The 20909-nt window shown below is 42.2% G+C and overlaps 1 protein-coding gene across 10 annotated transcripts in view; it reads right to left on the bottom strand.

Moving 5' to 3' along the window:
- Positions 1-20624, bottom strand: part of SULF1 (sulfatase 1) — a 123862-nt gene extending 103238 nt beyond the window's left edge. For 8 of the 10 annotated variants that reach the window (XM_042035757.1, XM_042035752.1, XM_042035758.1 and 5 more), the window contains exons 1-2: positions 19752-20079; positions 18447-18539 (exon numbers count right to left, since the gene is read on the bottom strand). The gene's annotated coding sequence lies outside the window, so the exon portion shown is untranslated. Of the gene's footprint in view, positions 1-18446; positions 18540-19751; positions 20080-20430 lie in introns of those variants that run through there. The other 2 variants (XM_042035753.1, XM_042035763.1) reach the window with 2 other exon arrangements.
- Positions 20625-20909: the final 285 nt, after the last annotated feature.

Here is a 20909-nt window from a genome sequence, read left to right as displayed (position 1 = left end):
TGTTTAAAAAAAATGGATCAGCCTATGAAGATCAGTATTCTATTTCTATATGCAAAACTGTGACAGTTATAACTGATCTCACATGCTTTTAGATATTCATAACTCAGTAGGATTATCTCAGCAGACTAATTTATAAGCAGCTTTGATCACTTACTGCTAAAGATGACCTGCTATCAACATACTGGATATAAAAGGAGCAATTCAGCATCAGTCATTAAATGACCCCTGACCCCCATTTCTAGGTGAGAAGGTGCAGAAGAAAACTACTCGCTGTCACCTTTTTGAAGAGTAAATACTGCTTTTAACAGCCATGAGCAACCCCCTTAAATTAAATGAAATTAAGCTACGTAAGTATTTTTTTCTCCTGAAAGAAAAGACTCTGATAATTTAATTTTTCATTATTTTGGTGGATATGACTAAAAATTACTGTAGCAGCTGAACGTCTGGAAAAACTTGGTAGCCTGATGCAGGAATCTATTTTGCTACACTGTGAAGAAATGCTGGCTACAGGATTTAAGCCTGTTTCCCAGTGCTTTGCTAGCTAGCTGGTGACAAAACTAGAGGCAACTCTCAACTTCAAAAGAACAAAGGAAAAATTCTGCTTTCTAGCATAAATGTAGAAAATGAAGCTAAAAATTTGAACACCAAGAGAATTAAAGTAAAAATACAATAAAGCCAGCATAGTAGGCAATAGAAATACAATAATCACTCTAAAATAATAGAAAAATATTCAATTCAATATAACTTTATTACTTTACATGCAACTTGTGTTTTTTCCTACTTTAATATAATATGAGGGGTTACGGCGTTGTTGGATAAGGGAAGAGCAATTGATGTCATCTACCTGAATTTGTGCAAAGCATTTGACAATGTCTCCTTGTCTACAAACTGGAATGTGTGGATTTGATAGATGGAAAACTTGGCTGGGTGGTCGCACTCAAAGGGTTGGCAGGTCAGTGGTTCAGTGTCCAAGCGGAGAGTAGTGAAAAGTGGTGCCCCTCAGGGGTCGGTATTGAGACTGGCACAGTTTAACATCTTTGTTGGTGACATGGACAGTAGGATTGAGTGCACCCTCAGCAAGTTTGCCTAGAACACCAAGCTGTGGGGTGCAGCTGACACCCTGAGGTGGGGATGCCATCCAGTGGCACCTTGAGAGGCGGGTCCATGCAAAACTCATGAAGCTCAACAAGGCCAAATAGGGAGTGCTGCATCTCGAATGAGGCAATCCTGGGCACAAGCACAGGCTGAGCAGAGAAGGAATTGAGCACAGCCCTGGGTAGAAGGAATTGGGGGTGTTGGTTGACAAGAAGCTCAACATGACCCAGGAATGTGTGCCTGCAGCCCAGAAAGCCAACTGTGTTGTGAGGAGCCAATTCAGTTTGAATTCAGTCATTTTAGTTTGCCTCACCTCTGGTTGTCGGGGCTGTCAGAGGCATCTGGGGGGAGGGAGCGTACACCTGCCGCTGGCAGGAGGCAGCCAGGAGTGGGGGAAAGCCTCGTCTCTGGGGAGACTTCGCCTGCCAACACCCCCTACAAGGCAGGCAGCAGGAGACACAGCGGAGGGGCTGCTCCGATCAGGCCGTGAAAAGGTCTCCATCAATGGACGGCACAGGAAGGCTGGATGGGGCCAATGGTTCCCTGTTAGCGGGCGGACTTTGGGAGGGGCCGCGGGGTATAAAAACTCCATCAGGACTTGTGGCAGCTTGCTGCTGTTTGCTGCTCCTGCTTGTTCTGTACTTCGCTCTGGTCCTAGCCTGCCTTCTGGCTCTCCTACCCTCATTGGTTCGGCCTCGCACCTGTCCTGCCTTCCTGTGCCCCTGACTGCCGCCTTGCCACTTCGCCCCGCCTCCTTGCTTGGGCTGCCTGCTTCCAACCCTGCCTTGCCGATCATTGCCCGTCCTGCCGCCCCGATCCAGCCGGTCGCCACGACCCTGCCCAGGGTCCCGGTCCTCCCGTCCTCCCGCCCACTCACCGCGTGCCCGGTGCCGTCACCGCGGGAGCCGCGCCCCTCCGGGAGCCGCACAGGCTCGGTCAGAGCCAGCCCGGCCCCAGGCAGACAGCGAGCACAGCCCCCGCCGCCTGGACACCGACAGCACTGCCCTGACTCGCTGGTGGCAACGCCGTCTCTTGCTTTCTGTCCCTTCTCCCTCTCTCTTTCCTCTCACCCCTCCCTTTTCCATTTTCCTTTCTTCTTTTCTGTCTCTTCTAGCCCTCTTTCACTCGGGCAACTCCTTTTCCTTCTCCTTTTTGTTATCAATAAACAGTTCTCAGTGACAACGTTTGTCTTGTTTGGCTTAATTTTTGTTCCGGACCATCTGCTTTTAAAAAAGGACTCCTCACAGTTCCTCACAGTGGAACACGACATGTATCCTCGGCTGCATCAAAAGAAACGTGTCCAGCAGGTCAGGGGAGGTGATTCTTCGCCTCTACTTCCCCTTTGCTCTCATGAGAGCCCACCTGGAGTGCTCCACTGAGCTTTGGGATTCCCAACACAAGAAGGATTGAACTGTTGGAACACATCCAGAGAAGGGCCACCAAGATTATTAGAGGGCTGGAGCACCTCTCCTCTGAAGACAGGCTGGGAGAGCTGTGGTTGTTCACCCTGCAGAAGAGAAGGTTCTGAAATGACCTTAGAGAAGCCATTCAATACTGAAAGGGCCCTACATAATGCTGGCAAGGGACATTTTAAAAGGGCATGTAGGGACAGGATGAGGAGTAGTGGCTTCAAGCTGAAAGAGGGCGTGTTTAGATTAGGTATTAGAAAGAATTTCTGTATTGTGAGGGTGGTGAAGCCCTGGCACAGGCTGCTCAGAGAAGCTGTGGATGCCCCATCCCTGGCAGTGTTCAGTGCCAGGTTGGATGGGGGCCTAGGCAACCTGGTCTAGTGGAAGGTGTTCCCCGCCCATGGCAGAGAGTTTGAAACTAGATGATCTATAAGGTCCCTTCCAACCCAAACCGTTCTATGCATCTATGATCGCTTTTATTTGGCAAGTGTACTAATAATAGAACTGCAGATTTTGGGGATATTCCTGTTATCATCATTCCAGTAGGATCAATCACTGAGGAAAGGGGAAACAAGTATGTGTCATCTTAGAAACACCAGAAAGGCAGCAGAATCTCCTTGACATAGACTTCTACACAACTATTATAATTTTTCAGGGTGTAAAGCATTCTCAGGTTTCTGGTATGCAATTTTGAGGGCAGAAAACTATTAATTTGCATTTGAAGGGATGTCTATCTCAGTTTAGGTATTTGGAAGACCTGGCAGCCACAAAATAGGCTTAAAATGTTAACTGATACTCAAAATACCTGAAGGGGGAGGTGAAGCAGGAAATTTCTTAGATGTGACTTGATGAGGGTTAATGAGCCCCCAGTTACATGTGTACTTTTTTAGTTGATAAAATATCAAGCATCTTCCTCTGTGTAACTGCTCTGGCAGATTTTTCAGCAGCAAAACCCAACTTTTTGTTTAGCAGGAAACACAAACTACTGACAAGGCTGTTTCAAACAGAAAAATAACTCGGGGGTCTAATAAAGCAGACTTTTCCTATATTTCAGTACTTAAAATGACAAAGTCAGTGTGACTTGAAACTTGACCACTCTTTATCGCCTTCTGAACATAAAGAACAATGTCACTACAATCAATGAGTCAAAAAGCAAGGTGACCTTAATTTAAAAATTGAAGGAGCAATTTAGGAAAGTGAAACATGAAGGCAAGGAAGGAGGAAAATAAACCCACTTGCTGGAAATTTGCCTCTCTGATTTGGAGAATGCACAAGTTTGCTAGAAAAAGACAGAAAATAAAAGACAGAAAATAAAAGTAATAAATCTTTTGTGTTAGCTTGTTAATGTCTGTGCTTTTTAAAATTTTTATTAGCTTTTTTTTTTTTTTTAAAGAAATGTGGAACCATTCCATGGACACAACTGAGCTCTGCCTTCTGTTAAGGGTTGCAGCACCACTGAAGTTTGAAATAATTTAAGCAGTTCTGTTGTGCTTTCAATTCCCCCCACCTTCTTTCTTTCTTTCAGTGGATTGAAATGTGACCAAATAGCAGCATGACTGTGAATGGAACAGATAATTCTCACACAGCATTCTTCTCAGTGCTTTGGGGAAAATGCACACATACAAACACATTTGCTCATGTCTGATTCAAGATGTGAAAGAAAAAAAAAGGGAAAAATCTATGAGGTTTTTTTCTGAAATTGGAAACACACTTTGAAACTCTCCTATGATTTGTTTTGTTTAGGCTAATTATGACTTCTGCTTTATGTTGCCACAATAGACACTGAACATTTGCAATATATTTACTGAGGTTAAAGGAATTATGGGATGAATTTGTATCTATTACACCCCTAGCCTTAAGCAACACTGCTCTAGTAATCAGAATGGGAATATATTTTTATAAGTCAAAAAGGTGACTTATCAGTGTAACCAGACATTTTGCATTCTCAATACATTACATAATAAAGAGTGCTAGCAAATTTTGTTCCTCAGGAAAAAAAATAATCTTTTGTTGAAATGTTGCTATATTGGCAGAGCTGGATTAAAGATGGAGGCAAAAGAACTCATGGATTGGCTGGGAAGTATAGCTTGCACTGCCTCTCTCATGTGTGTGCAATTTGTTTATTTTTGTGTCCTTATAATGAACTTAAAAAATGGGAAATTCCTGAATTAATGTATGTCCAAAAGAGTGAAAGCTACATTATATATTCTAACGCTAGAGATACAGGGATTTACTTCTGTTGCTGTGCCTCCCACGTGCACACACACCGAAAAAACATTTGCTTTCCATATTAAAACACGATGGTCAAACTAGTTCTTACTAAGACCATTTTTTCCACATCCTACTCAAAAAATATAAATTAGATAAGAGTCAAGCTTCAGCTACATTGTCTCCTCTCCCAAGAAATAGTTTTTTCTTGAACATCTATGTATCTTTTGAGTTTCTCCAGCAATAGGAAGGGCTGTGAAAGCTCTTAGCTATAAAAACTACTTTAGATCTTAAAAGTTCACATCTACTTTCTTTCATGCAGATTTTCTATTGTATATTGTTAACTTTTCCTGAGGCCTACAGCCAGAAAACTGGTATTAGCATTTTTCCCTTAATATCATGGTATACAGGATAACACCAGCGAAACTCAAAGCTCTGATGTATAACTTTGGAAATTTGTATGCTATTAAATGAATAAATTAAATGAATAAATTAGTTCTTTCAACTCTTCCATTTTCTATATCCCTGTCTCTGGGCAAGTGTACTAACCCTCTAACAGAGTCAGAGGAATAGAAGGTCTATCCCGATGGGAGAGCTCCCTAGTGCTTCTTGTTCATAGCTTGGCATATAAACTACCATTTTAAAATACTTCAATGTGCATCAAGATGCAGAGTGGCTGAGGAGATGCCATGGAGCACATTCATCTTTGTTTACAATGGAACTTCTAATTTCCAGGACATTAATGGAGTAAGAACTGGGAGGGCAGATTCTGAAATCTCCCTGATGCATCAGAGATCATGGATCAGTGCAGAATTAAGATCTGTGTTGAGGCTACAAGCTAGAAGTGAGGAGTCTAAGACAGTATTTCAGACCCATCATCTTGCTGAGCAAAGAGTAGACCTAACTTGCTAGTGAGAAGGACACTTTTGCCTTGTCAGAACTTGTGTGTCTAAATTATCCTGCTCAGGATTAGACAACCCATTCTCTTCAGGAAGTTATAGGAGGAGCTCAACCCTTGTATGGTCAAAGCTTTTGTGGTGCAAAGAACACTGCTGAAGAAATTAGAAACATCCTTCAGATGAGAGTGGTCACATGTGTCTCTTCTACAGGAGTACCCTTACCACACGCCTGCGGGGCTCCAGTGTCACATTTATTTGAGGAATGCTGAGCCAGTTTCAATACATCTGTACAAGCGAGTTTGCACTGGTGCAAAAAGTCAATAAATGCCACTGTAGACAAGCTGTGAGTTTCAGAGACATTTACAGGTTTGTGGTGATGACTGCTATTACATTACGGTTACCTATGAGCAGTTACAAAAGAAAGGGTAGTGAAGAAGCATGGATAAAAACTGAGTAAGACCGTGCTTGCTAGCAACTCAATTCAGCAAAAAAGTCAAAAATAGCAGGACAGTAGCCAGGTTTAAGAAGTAAATGTTGCTCAAGTTTAGGTTATTTTGAGTCTTTAATACTAAACCTTATAAACAAGTCTCATAAATAAGTATTCCCCTTTACCACAACCCTATACAGAACCATGGAATTTTCTTTCACTTTCCTCACACTGTGAAACTCTGACAAAGTTGGCTCAGATGTGGACTGAGCTTCAGGAAACATTTATTCCCCTGTAGATATTCAAGAAATGGATGAATGGTGCAGGTGGTCACATCACTTGCATAATGGATGAGTCAATAGTTGATCTTCTCTTACGCGCCAAACAAACTTCTTAATAAAAAAGTGTTTCAGATATTTTGTCTTATACCTATAACAGGAGAAATTGAAATTGTGTTTCCTAGAATACTACCAGAGGTTAGTAGTGTTCTTAATTAGATGCCTAGCATTGAATGAATTGAATGTTCAGTGATATTCACAAAGTAGTTAAGCTCAGGGAGCAGGAAGCTTTTTAAGGGGGCAGGTATGAGCAAACTCAGGTAGAAATCACACTAAAATTACACCAAATATTCTCTAAACTAGGGTGGCTTTGGATTTTGTATGTTTTAAGTTGATAAAATTCAGCTCTGTTGGTTAACTCTTTATCTGTCTACAAACAGAATTTTAAAATAACTTCATAGGGACAGTACATGCATTAATAGTATATGCATATTGGACTGAAATTAGATTGTTATAATTGTCAGTTCTAAAGCTACAGAGACATATAAGAAGCACCACCATGGAGAATCAACAATGAAGTTATGGGATGAAGCTCCAGCTACATGAAGATGAGGGAAGGCAACATTGCTGAAAAGCAGCAAGATATTCAGGGGAAATAATATCACTGCTATCAATGATAATAAGGCCTCCAGACTGTGGGGTGGGGTGCAGTTGTTTGAAATTGATCTCTGTCAGAACTCCAAAAGTTGATGTAAAGTGTTCCCCAACTTCTGTAGAAGGCAATAAAAAATCCATACTGACAATAAAACCTAAACTTTTACTAAAAGTAAAAATCTTGCTTAGTTTTAGTTTATGTGTTTTAATTAGTAGTCTTCAACATTGTTTAGTTGGACTGCACTGCAAACCACTGAATCTGAGATACTCTTTGAAGGTGATCTTCTTAAAGATGTCTAATGTGACAAACCTGGCCAAAAACAGGAAGAGAACCTTCTCATGTGAATGTATTTTGGAGAAATATTTCTTCTGCAGTTCACTGTGACTGGAAGACTTCTTTAAAGGCAAGCTAAGAACAACTGCATATATCACAAACAAACTATAAGCTGGAATGAATTGCTTTAGTATACTGCTTTTTATAAATACCGAGTTTACTCAAAGACACTGAGAATTCAGGATGAAAATCAAGAATAAAATTTAATTTAAAGTAAGATAATGAAAACAAAAAGTTGAGGGCAAGTGTTTCAAGCAAGATAAGCAACAGTCATTAAGTTAGAGAATGACACTGAATTGGAGATAGCAATAGATCTCTTCAAGACAGGACTGATAGAAGGACCTAGGTGGACTGGAACAACGGGCCATCAGGATCCTGATGGAATTCAGCAAGGACAAACATTAAGTCCCTTTGCTCAGAGCTCATTAAATGGCACCTATGCTCAATTTTTGGGCCTATAGTACAAAACCAGCTATGATGAACTGGAGCAAGACCAGTGGAGGCCTATAAAGATGTTTTAGGGCTGGAGCATTTGCTCTGCAGAGAGAACCTGGGGTTGTTCCTCCTGGAGATGAGCTGGACATGGGGGGGCTTCAGAGCAGCTGCCCAGAGCCTGTAATTACGTTATAAAAAGAGAGAGCCAGGCTCTCTCAGGAGTCAGCGGTGCATGTCAGGAGTTCAAGAGATAACAGGCATAGGCTGAAACAAAAGAAAGTCAAACTGGATATAAATCAAAGCAAGCTTCTTTCCTGAGACAAAGTTAAACAGCAGAAGTTTCCCAAGACACTCTGCACTCAATGTCTTCTGGGGATTTTCAAGATGTGACTGGATAAAGTCCTGAGCAACTGGATCTGATCTCATAGCCTAGTTTTATTACCACCTGGGACCTCCCAAGGTCCTTTCCAACCTGAATCTTCTAGTGATCATTCTGCAAGTAAATGAAATGTTAAATATATTTGTGAAGGGCCTGGTTGAGAGTGTCTTCTCTTCACAGGAAAGGTTGACTTCCCTTACTCTTGACAGAGGGATATAGAATTGACTTGAACATACTCCTTCAGAATATTTATGGATGAACATAGTGCTAATCATACAATTGTGCTTCATGGGGGCAAAAACGACATTGAGAACTAAACCAAAATGAAATTTGAGTTTGAAGATTGGCTGGTTCTTTCCCTGCACTGCACAGTCAGGTCTGGCATTCACTGCACACTGTTGTGTGTCTCATAACAAAGCTCCAAGGAACAAAACTGGATGTGGCATAAGAAATGGAGACATCCCAAACTTCAAAATTCTGCAATGGTTACTACTGAGACTGAGGGCAGGAAAGAGCTTCAGACCTAGCTCTTCTCCTCTCAAGAGTGTGGTAACTGAAGAACATGACTGCCTTTCCATTAAAAGCAGCAGTGTCCTGAGGACACGGTTTCTGCTCTCACTGAAACTTTTTTACAGTCTTTTGGAGTGAGCACACCAAGGACTGAGACCCCTCACTAGTCAAGAACATTCTGTCTCACTCTGTGTGTGGCAGTACGCACAAAAGATGCCCAGACAGAAATGGAAAACATAGCAATGTTTCTAGGTTTTTGCAGAAGCAATGCACTCAATAAATTGCAAATGCAGCAATTCTGTTCATTTGTTCTTAATGACAATAAAGAAGATGCTTGGAAGGAACCCATTAACCAAACGGATTTTTTCCCAAGATTTGTTAATTTCTAGCAAGAGAACTGACAAAATCATCACTAGCAAAATAGAGCTGGAGACATGAAAGAAGAAGGCTTGACACTTCATCGTCAATGCCATAAGCTATTAATTTCTCTCTGAAAATTCAGTTTAACAATTTTGGTTCAGGAAAGATGAATGTGCATAGCAGGGAAAGTAAACATGAGCTGTGGAAAGTCTTTCTGGTTAAGCTGGAAAGGCTGCAGCCAAGATATTTCCCACTTAACCTTCATCAAGGAAAAGGTCAAAAAAGGCCAATATGTTTAAGCAGGGCACAGGATGGAACAGAACAAAACTTCCTATGAAAAAGATTAAGTTCACATTCTTTTGGCCTTCATTAAAACTATTCCACATCACTCCACACTTTCATTTAAAGCAGTTTCCTGACAGCATTGAACACAAGATGTTAAAGTATCTTTTAATCAAAAGATAAAAGTGTAAATGGAAAAGAATTTGTATACTATACATGAAACAGGGAAAATTATGAAGGACACAAACAGGAAAGAGAAATAATAACTTTAGCCTTTGCAAATTATATAATCAGTGTTATGCAAGGTAATCATCCATCCTGTGTACTTCCATGTACATGTACTCTAAGCTGAACAGCTACCAAGACACATGTGGCTTTACCAAAGTGGAAAATTTTTGTTTTCTATGAGGCTTCTAAGGAAGAAAGAATTTTCCTCAAGCACTACAAAAGAGATGGAAATTAATGTTGACAGGTATGTCATTTCCAAACTGCTTAGAAAACAAAATAGGTCTGCTTTGATACTCTCCCCTCCCCGTGTTCATTACAGCAACTGGACAATAGAATATAATACATGGTAAATGCCACACTCAGGATTTCTCCAGGAAGAACAGATAAATATGCCTTTGAGCAGACTGATATGTGAATGGATCAATAGATATGTGCGACAAACACACAGAAATGCTACTGAGAGAGAAAAAGAATATATTTTCTTTCCATCCTCCACTCATCAAATCTGGTCTGCATTCCTTTGGGATATCTATCAGTCACGATTCAGACTCCTACTCTGTCTATTTTAGAAGTTCCCTAGTCTCTCAGTCTAATATGTGATGTCTCTCTCGCCCTATAGTGTCAGCAAGGCACTTTCTTTCCCACCTCAATTTTCATCCTTCATTGTTCACTATCACTGCTCCTATTAACTGTATATGTTGGCAATTCATGATGAAGCGGGGCAAAAAGCTTCTTCAAACAATGAGAGTGGCCCACACTGAGCTTTGAAGATAAGGACTGAGACATGGGACTCCTCATTTCATACCAGATGTGACTCAGCAAGGTGTCTGGAAGAGACGGGTGAGGCATTTTAGGAGACCTGCTCTGCCTCCCTGGCTCTCACCCAAAATAACTGCAACACTTTTTTTAGAGATGAGTTGTTTGACAGTAGGGTATGATTTCAAAAACCCAGACTCATAAATACATGCATTACTGAGATCAATTCTGAACTGAAAAGCCCAGCATATTCTTCTACTGTAGGCAGGGAAACACAGCAACTCTGGCAGCCACTCGTGACTGGAGACTAAAACAAACCAGTGAATATTTCAATAGCTACCAGATTCAACACACTGGTACTCCACATGTCTGTGTCTCTTTTCTACCATCATGGTAGCACTAGTGTCACAGTTCAGGCTTCAGTACTGGGCTGTGATACTGCAGCAAATGTAGAATGGCCAAATTGCTGTTGCTTGTTGTACTGTTGCAATTGTTGCTGAATTGTCTCTGACTGAAGGGTAAATATTCTTGTGGGAGATGAAAATTTGCTCTGCACTGGATATTGCCCTGGGGCTCCCAAGGTGTGTGCATTAGTCATCTCCAGCAGAGGAGTGAAGCAGACAGGTCACAGCAGCAGCATCACTCATCTGAATTCGAGCTGCTGATGCTCATATTGATGACCTCATTAAAATGTACACAGTATGTAGGAAACAGCTTTATTCAAAGGAGCCTTGAAACAGCACCCAAAAGCAGTGTGATAGGTATATGAATATGATTGCAGAACTCCCTCAACACAGGTTCAAGCTCCTCAGCAAGTGATTCTCTCCAATAACCCTGTGGATTTCTTAACAATGACTAAGGGTTCTTACACTGCATATAAAAGGAGGAATACACAAAGTACGCCTGATATTCTCACACTACAAATGCTCTACAGCTACCAGAAAGAGCAGTGAATTCTCCAGGCTTACACACAAGGTATACAGGGTTCTCAAAGCACGCAATAAAAAGATACAATTGCACAATGTCACTTGTCCAAGACAGCACATGCATCAGTTCTACTTAGCCATGTCCTTGTTTTATCTGGCTTTTGCAGACCACTTTGCATGTTGGCAACTATTATCCTCTCTAAAGGTTTCACAGGATTTGACAGATGCCCTCTTTGTGCTCTGGATCTCCATGGTACCCAAGACCAAAACAAATAGCTGTTAACACATACCTATTTCTTGAGAAATGGTTATACTGCATCTCAAACCCTTCACAAGTTGATGATGTGCAAAACAGTGCAAAATTTGTGGAGAAAAAATATTTGCAGAGCCATTAAGTGAAGGGGAAAACTGGATGTGAGCTGCAAAGGATGGAAAAAATCTAAAAATTTAGGTACATCTTTCAATACGTCTCTATAGCTTCACATCTTCCTATGTTGAACTGCTATTTTTTTGACGACTCTGGTGATCCCTGACTATGCATACCACAAAGGCTCTTCATTTTGCCCTTCCTCACTTCAGAGGATCTCTGCTTTAGAGGAATTCTCCATACCAAGAAGAAGGAAAACAAAACCCAAATTCAGTGGCCTCTTTCCCGTAGTTGAGTTGCAGAGCAGTAGAGCACAGGAAGCCTTCCTCTGTGACCTTGTATACCAGCAGTGGACTGAAGTTTACAGTGGTATAAAAAATACCAATATCCTACTGATATAGAGATAAAAGAAACTACTGGAATTCCTGACAGACATGTGTGTTCACTTCAGAACATTTTTATTGGTCTAACTGTGGTAGTTGTCTCCCTAAATCCTACCACCTCCTGGTGGCCAAGCAGGTAGTGTTACAGTCTCAGTTCATAAACTGGCCCTAGATGTAAAATAGATAACAACAAGGTAAATTCACTTGTGCTTTACTAAGGACACATTCAGGATTTCAGGTAATATAGCTAAAATAAAATAGCATGGAATGACACCAAAGGAACCTTTGTTCGATACTGCGTCAAAGGTTGGATTAATGCATAATTCTTTATTGTCACAAAGTTACCAAAACCCAAATATTATTCTAAAATCTACTATTCTTAACATTTTTGCAGTGCTTGGGGGGTAAAAAAGTGTTAGTTTAAAGGTATCCTGTGCTGGTTATTTACAGGATGTTCAGCTTCTTGTTGCACTACTGTTCTCTAATTTGTCACTGGCATGCCCCTAGGCAGTCAAGTCACTGGGAGATAATCCTCAAAAGACTTCGCATAGGTAGATCCAGAAACATGTGTCCTGAATCTTTTACATTTCTGTCTTCCTTCCATTCTTTGTCCAACATCATATTCCTCTAAGATCATCCATTATTCATCACTGTGATTTTACTGCATGTAGGCACCATCACCACCATCTCTGATTCCCCTAAGCTTTATCTGCCCCACAAGGCCTTTGAAACATTCTTTAGGTAACAACACTGGGTGATTTTTAAAACATTTTTCTGTAACTTATATACTTTACATTTAGATTTTTTTTTGTCAGCATAACCCACCAATAAAGAGGTGACACTTTGGAGGAGTGCAGTGTTCCATTTCCACAGTTAGTACCAAAATTACATTTAATCTAAGTATCCTAGTCTCTTCAAGTGAATCAATCTCCAGTGTTCAAATGAAAGTATCTGCTTCATGCATTCTTTTGTGGAAAGTACAGGAGACACCTTAAAACCGTGTAGGAATTACATCACAGCTGTTCAAATACAGTGTTTATCATATCATCTGTGGGCCAACCAAGAAACTCAAGATGGTATCAAGTTCTTCCAGGTTAAGCTCCTTAGCAATCCTTGCAAAGCAAGTGAGCTTCATCCCTACATATGGAAAGAGGCAGGTGCCTTTGAAGATTTACAAAAGGAAATCCTGCTTTCCTAACTGCAGTGCCTGGAGGTCTTCAGGGGGACTCCCTTCATTGATCAGAGAGAGAACGTGCCTTTAGGTAGCTGCTGTATAAGGATTTAAGACCCAAGGGGCACCTTGGCTCTGCAGGCTGGATCCCACCCTCAGAATTTCATCCACCTTTTTAAAGCAACAGCTGAGCAGGCGTTTCTGTTTCTTTCTCTTTTCTCTCCACACTGCTCATTAGCTACTCTCCAAAGCCTATTTGTTGGGTTAGAAAGACAGAAATGGTAAGGGAGGACTTTCCATATTTTGAGTGACACTGCAGCTATTCTCTAAATAAAAAAGGATAGGCTTTCACTAAAAGTGCACATTTAGCCTTGTGCTTGTGATGACACCGGCACAGTCACACTTCTACTGTAGACACACACAGTACTCCAGTTTGTGGGTTGAGGTGTCAGCAAGTAGTTGAGTATCTTACAGCTCACACTCCCCTAAAGGGTTGGCCTTGTCTCTCCGCCTCACCCCAAGCCACCAACTCCAATCACTTCTGTTGCAGCATGTGGACCCTCTGTCCACTTGCTGAGATGAACCAACTCAGTAGGCAGGCAGCCAAGAGAGCTTCCCGCTGCTCTGGTGAGTTCATTCAGCACTCCAGGAGGTGAGCCAAGAGCCAAACCTGGCACAAGGAAGGAGATGGGAACACACTGCTGGAGGCAGAGGATGGGAGGATCAAGGATGGGTTTCTCCAGGGCAGCTAGCTATTCTGCTGTCTGAGAGGAGTAAAGAAACCTCACCCTCTGTTGCAATAAAACCTCTTTAACAAAATGGGAGTTATCAGACGACCGATCAGAAATTTCAGGGGGAACTGATTATGGTAAACCTCAGGAAAAAAAGTTGGGTTGTTTTAATTGTCAGGCATGACATGCACAAACCCACCTTGTTCACACAGCCTGCATGCACTTACAGAGAGAGATTTGGGATTTCTGTTAGTTTCCTTCATGTTTCTGGAGCTGCATGCAAGCCAGCTGTCTCAGCAACCAGGAGGATTAGGTTTAAAAAAACAGAAAGCAGAGATCTGAACTTCTCACGTTATATCTTGACTCTTACACTTGAAGCTTTACAAAGAAGGCTAAATATCTTGAGACTACTGATAAAAGTCAGGAGAGTTGGCAGTTTTGCTGACATTTATGGGCTTGGCAACATATTTTTCTGTTTTTAAGTGAAAACAGACAAAACAGTGCACATGGTAGAATAACGAACATCTTGGCACATCGCAATTACAATACTGGAACAGACCACTATTCAGTTTTAATAGATGCTTTTGGAAAAACAATCCCCTGTGTTCAGCTCCCTGTTACATTTATTCTCCAGAACTCTAGTGCCAAAAGCTTCCCCATCTTCTCTGTGGGCTTTCCAAATAGAGTTCACCTCCTGTGAAGCACCACAAAAATACAGCTGCTGTCAAGCAGCTCCTCTCCTTGCTGAAATGGGTTAGAGTCACATCACAGGGAAATGGCAGCATGCAGTGCCATAATTACATTCAAACCAGGAGAGGATTTTTTTTAGAGTATAACATCACTGACTTTCTAGTCTTTTGCTTCCATGTAGAAACTTCATGAAGTATTCTGTGGAAAATCTAGCACTGATCTACAGTCCAGATTTCTATAGCACAGTATCACATCTAGAAATCTTCCAGTATAAATTCCAGCAATACTACCAAATTTGCAGGGTCCTATAAATACTATAATGCAAGATTATATTTAATTGTAAGCTAATTTTTGCTACAAATGAAATAAATAAAAATAAAGAAAATCACGATAAAATCTTGGGTGTAAAGATCAACTATTACAAAAAGTGTTTCATTGTAACCAAACCACTAGTGATGGTTATGACTGGGAAGGTTCAGAGCTCCAGGATTAATAGAGCACACACAGTAACAAAGGCTTACCAAACTTGTCAGCAGATTCTGAAAGTGGGAACTAAAGTTCTGGAAAAATCACTGATACCAAATCTGCTGTGTGCATAAACCATAAGATGAAACAAGTATTAGTTTTCTCAGAAAATAAAAGTCTTAAGATACCTAAAATTAAAATGAAATTACTCTCACCAGCCAACAACTTTCGAGTATGAACAAGCAGCAATGCTAAACAAAGATCTTGCAGGGGCTCCCAAAAGCAGTCTACTGACATAACTGAAATACGCTAAACTAATTCAGCTAAAAAGTGTCTGGTTTGGCAATTCATTTATTAATTACTGTGCTGCATTCTGAGGTGACACTGCTTAGAGCCTTGAATCTTTCCACTTTACAGCATCCTCTCCAAGCACATGAGAGCGTTGAACTTGCCCTTCTTGGTAAGAATAACAATGGAGTTACTGCACTCTGATCATATGGAAATGATGAATTAGCATTGGAGCAAGAAAAGTGAAAGACAAAAAAATTCCGAGGGGGGCAGGAGAGAATATTACACTGCTGATCCAGCTGAAAAGGCAGAGTGATGACTTCAGGCTTGTTAAAGGGAGAAGCAGGATGACTTGCTGCCACTACTAGGGCACAGCACAGGGGACTGTATCCCCTCCCAATCCCTTTGCTGCTTTCCACACATGTAACTTCTCAGGGACAAGGTCTACAGGTAACTGCAGTGCAGGGACAGCCACAACTCAATAGATTTTTCACTGTGTACATACAGCCCCCCTACTTCATCTATAGCCCACTCACAGCAGCTCTACCTGTGATGGAGGTGTTAGGAAACTCTAGTATGAGAAAGACAACTACTGGGTGACACGGGTGTCACAAAGCTCTCTTGTGAGCTGTGCTATTCAGTGCCTTCTGATTTAATATCCTCAAAATCTCCAAAGACAGCAGTTAAAATTTAAACAGGCATTCTGAAAAGACACTCCTGATCCCATTATCGGTGTCGTGGATGGGATTACAATGAGGGTGGTAATGGTGGAAATGTTTTAGGAGAGATCTAGTATCAACAGCAGGAGTGGCCACTAATTGGATTCTTTCTGTGTCACCACAGAGTTGTCACGGGACCCTCGTTCTCTGTTGAACACTGCAGCTCTCAAGGCACTCAGAAAGGAGCTTTCTCAATTGTTATCACATCAGTCTGCCTTCCCACTCAAACACAAATCCCCCAAAGCTCTTTCTAAAGCTGAGGAAATCATGGAACCCATGACTCCCATGACATCTGCAACAAGTGTCCGGCCTCATCAATGTGAGAATGGGCCCTGACATTACACAAGTCTCAAACTCCTGATCCTGCATGAACATTTGGTCATATACATATAAAATATCAAGTGCAGGATGTAAGTTAAACAAAGCTAGATAAAAAACCTGCGAAGTGTCAAAATAGTCTGCAACAAAGTGTTCTAGCCAGAACAGAATTTGCAAATATTTCAAAATATTTTTTTCCATAGCTGTCTAACGTCCACTGTGTGGGTTTTATAATGGCTTGCACATTTAGGAACACTGTCCCCAGCACCACAACATTTTAAATAAACTGTTTTTATCAGTTCCTGACTGGAATAAGAGCTGTTACTATAATTTTCACACTGTTACTTGCAATCTCTAGGATACTTCTGGATTTCCACATGCAGGTTTTTCCTAACGACCTCTAATTTAACCTACTTTTTGAAGGTGCATTTACATGCCATTTGGAAATTCACCAAGGGGTTTTTTTCGATGTAAATTACACCAATCATAATTAATTTTTTTCCTCTGAAACAGAGACAAAAATCAATGAAAGGCCAAGGAGATGTGCCAAGAAGCAGAAACTGAAGTTGCATATTGTGATGTAACAAGCTCACCCACCTCGATTATAAAGTGCTAAGAAGAGGAAGCCCCTGACAAGCAATAAACTGACACATAATTAAGACAATTCAGGGCAGAACACATTCTGGCTGGAAAACATTTTCTTGTGCTCTACCTAACTGCTCTCAGAGCAGTGAGAGAAAAAAAACCGGGGTGACACTTCGAAAACTCTGTGAAGACAATAAGTATCCCACCTAATCTTCACTAGCTGGGGGAAAAAGAAACACACCGGCTTTTGTGCAGTGCAGGTTGCCTCACATCACAAACAGAGTTGATAGTACAGACATGCCTGGTATGTTCAGCATTCCATATCAAGCAAAGATGAATTAGCCGCAACAAAAATGTGTTACAGCTTTCATGCAGCAGTTTATGGATTTTTTTGTACCTCTGGAATTTTTTACCTTGAGCATATCATGGAACTTGTACGGTCTCAGATCTTTTCCTAAGATTATTTTTATCTCACTGTGAGGAACATCTTTGTGAGCTCTGAACACTTTTACAGCTGCTAGGATGCTAATGGGAACTTCATGTGTGTACCCAGCACAAGTGCTCTCAGGGAAAAAAAAGCCAATGTCAAAGGAAGGTATGTAGAAGTCACCATAAATATGTCTTTGAATGTTTACCATCTGGAACAGTAGATTACATTTTGACAAGAAGCTGGACTGCCCTGTGGGCATTGTCTTTTAAACAGCCCCATCATTATAAAGGAAGGAAAAACATGATTTGCTGTTCCTAGTTTCTCAGCAAGATTTTCTGGCAGTGCTAGAGAAACTAGTTTAGGGTTTTTTTCCCCCTAGTAAAACAATAACAAGCTGGGCATGTGTAATTAGCTATGCACTTTCTTGAAAAATATGGTTTCTTATAGATCATCTGATGTGTGATCAGTCACAAAGAGGGATGGGTTTCACTTAGGCAGTGACAGCAGCATGCTCTGCAGCTCACAATGCTGCACCTTAGCTTTGCTGGAAGTCTAAACCTCTGTGTGCCGAAGCTGGCATATTGAGCTTCTCACAGGACACACTGGGAGAAAGAGGAGAAATCCAATATACAAGACTTTAACGTGGAGCTGTAATGAGGTTTTCCTTTGGTTTTGTTTTTCATTTTAAGCTTGTAAAAATTTCCATGACTTTTTACAATGAGAAAGTGTAGACTGAGAGAAAAAAACAAAATGGTCAAATTTATTCACATAAATCTTGGTCTGGTTGTGCAGTGATTTTTGGGATTTAGCTAATTCTCTGTTTCAAATTGCTGTGGATGACTTCTGAAGACACATTCCTACTAAAGAGTGTGTTTGAAAATACAAACTGAGAACAACCTGTAAAGGGGCCAAATAGTCTGCTCAAGGAAAAAAAAGTTAACAAAAAAGTTGGTTTGAGTTAAAAATATATGTGCAACATGAAACATGAGTTTACGGGCATTGTTTTGCAGTTGAATACCAAAATCACAAAGCACCAGCTATAAATCCCCTTGCTCAGCCTACTAAACAGATCTTATTTCAGAACACATTATATACAGTATTATATATAGAATATCTCACCTGTAAGTGGTGAGGACAGTGTTAGATTTCTTTCTCAAGTAGGAGGCCAATAATTCATAAGCACCAGAGGTATGTGACAGTTAGTGTGAAGATCTGTTATAGTGCAAAAGAAACAAATAATTTTATTACTCTGCACAGGAAGACAGAATATATATACAGCAAATTTTTAACTAAAAAGCCCCAAACCAAATAAAAGGAAAAATAATCCATCTTCTAATTTCTCCATCTAGATCATTTAGAACAAAACAATGAAAACATCTTCTCTGAGAAGATAACATACAGTAATTAGTGATAACATTTTTGACTTAGTTAATTTGCTGGGCTTCCCACGCTCCAGACATCAATGAACTTAATAGCGGAATTAAATGAAAATGATAGCAGAGTACTTCCATAACTAATTTCTAATTACATTTCTGCCCCTCTTCCTTCCTAAACATAAATTTTGCCTACTTCTAATTAACACTTCAGATCGCTACTTTAAAATCTATAAATACAGCGAGTCTTTAATGATCCATTATAGTGATGCTACTTAGTTTTCAATGACATGTAAAACTTCCACAAACAGATCTGCAAATGAATTACATCCATCTGCTCTGCTGCAGCTGCAAGAGCAGCATTACATTGTACCCTGCCCTTCCCTACGTTCCTGATTTTCTCTTAACTTTATGCCCATGTGTAAGCCAAATCATCTCGACGCCGATCATCAGGAGCCCAGGCAGGTCTCTATAAAGGAGTCTTCCAACTTTACAGACATCTCTAACGCACTTTCAAAACAGTCTGGTTTGCCTCTCAGCTGAGCCCCAGACAGGCTGCACACTGCTGAAGCATCCTGCTCCAAACCTAGGAAATACTCTGCCACGGTTCCTTCTCCCTCCCTCCCATGCAGTTTCCACGGATGTGTTGGAGCACGGCGGCGTTTGCACCCGCAGACACCGCACCCACCCGTGCCTGGCCGCCGCTTTCCCCGCGCCGCTCCGGGCACACACGTGTGTGCCGAGCGGAGAGCGGTGCCTGCGGGGGGAGCAGAGGAGGCACCCGCAGGGCTGGGATACACCGCTCCAGGGGAGATTTTCCAATCTACACCTCTGAAAGCGTGACCTTAGCGGCGTTAAGAGTGTTAGCTCTATGAAGACAGCCAAGCATCAGGCTGTGCTCGCTGTTATCTGTCAGCCGTACAATAGCAGCATTGATAAGGCAGCAGCAACTGGCTTTGACAAGTGTGCTGTGCTAGCATTCCTCTGAAAACCGTGAAGGAAAAAAGGAGAGAGAGAGAGAGAGAGAGGCATGAGGTGCCTTTTACTTTACCTGAACAAAGTGTGGGGTTTTATTTTTCCCTCTGAGCTGCTGGAAACGATTCCTCCCGCTTCTCCCCCAAAGCTAGGTATTTCTTCTTTTGCTTGCAGCTCACACTTGGGGAAGACCACACAGCTCCAGCAAGGCTGCCTCTCTCCCCTAATCCCCACTCGAGTGTGATGACACACACTAACCCCAACCATCTGTTGAAACACGTCCTCAAGCACTCAGCACAGTGGTGTGTCAAGACGGGCTGCCCAATCCAATCGCTGGGGCTGGGAGGCTCTTAAGGAGCTGGAGGCAGAGACAAGGGCAGAAACTATAAGACTGAGAACTCTTTAGCAAAGTAACCTGAGATTTTGAGAAAGGGCTGCTATTGAAAAAAAGAGCAGAAGGGGGAGGTACTCGCGGGAAGGTAGAGGGAGTGGATTAGTCTGGTGGCCAGTTGTGTAACTTCTCACAACTCCTTGTATTCCCAAGGGACCACTGGGACCCCTTCGCAGTGGGATGCACGGAAGCACAAGAGCAACACTAAAATGTTTTTATGACGGGTCTATTGAGGGCAATCTCCTCCGAAAGACGCTTTTCTAAAAGAGATAAAAGATGCAGCTTGAAATTCTGATAAAGTGCTACTGCGGGAGTCGTTTGCACGGCAATGTGACATCTGCATCCCGAAATCCCAACTCCTTACCGTGCCGCGGTTACCCCTTGGCTGCTTCCAGCCTTCCTGGGAGAACGGCGGAGAGAGGCTAGAGGAAAACCGGGGTGCGGGGAGAGGCGGGGAGAAGAGGGGATATCCAAAGGGCAAATATTGCTGCTTCTGCACACAGACATCTACGAGTCCTTCCCCCCAGCCCGCGCTTCCCGGGACGCGGGCTGGCCGCCTCTGCTCCCCGGCGCGCCCAGCGGCTCGGTGGCCCAGCGGCACACGCTGCTCGCCCGCCCGTGGCCGCTGCAGCGGCCGCTCCGCGCCCGCGGCGTTGCTGTGACAGCTCCGCGCCCCGCTCCGCGCCCCCGGCTGCCGCCCCTCGGCCGGGAAGCTGCCCCCAGCCTGTTGCTTCCCCCCTTCCCACCGCTTCCGCCACCACCGCGCCGCCCCGCAGTGTCGGGATGCAGCCGCAGTTTCGGGATCGCTGCCCTTCCCCTGGGGACCCGTCACCGCCCCAGTCG

Source organism: Corvus kubaryi, unplaced genomic scaffold, assembly GCF_017639235.1.
Source record: "Corvus kubaryi isolate FWS band 111438036 unplaced genomic scaffold, C.kubaryi_AGA036_p1.0 37385, whole genome shotgun sequence".
Taxonomy (NCBI): domain Eukaryota; kingdom Metazoa; phylum Chordata; class Aves; order Passeriformes; family Corvidae; genus Corvus; species Corvus kubaryi.
Note: the sequence above shows the minus strand (reverse complement) of the source record. Positions and strands in the feature narration are given on the sequence as shown.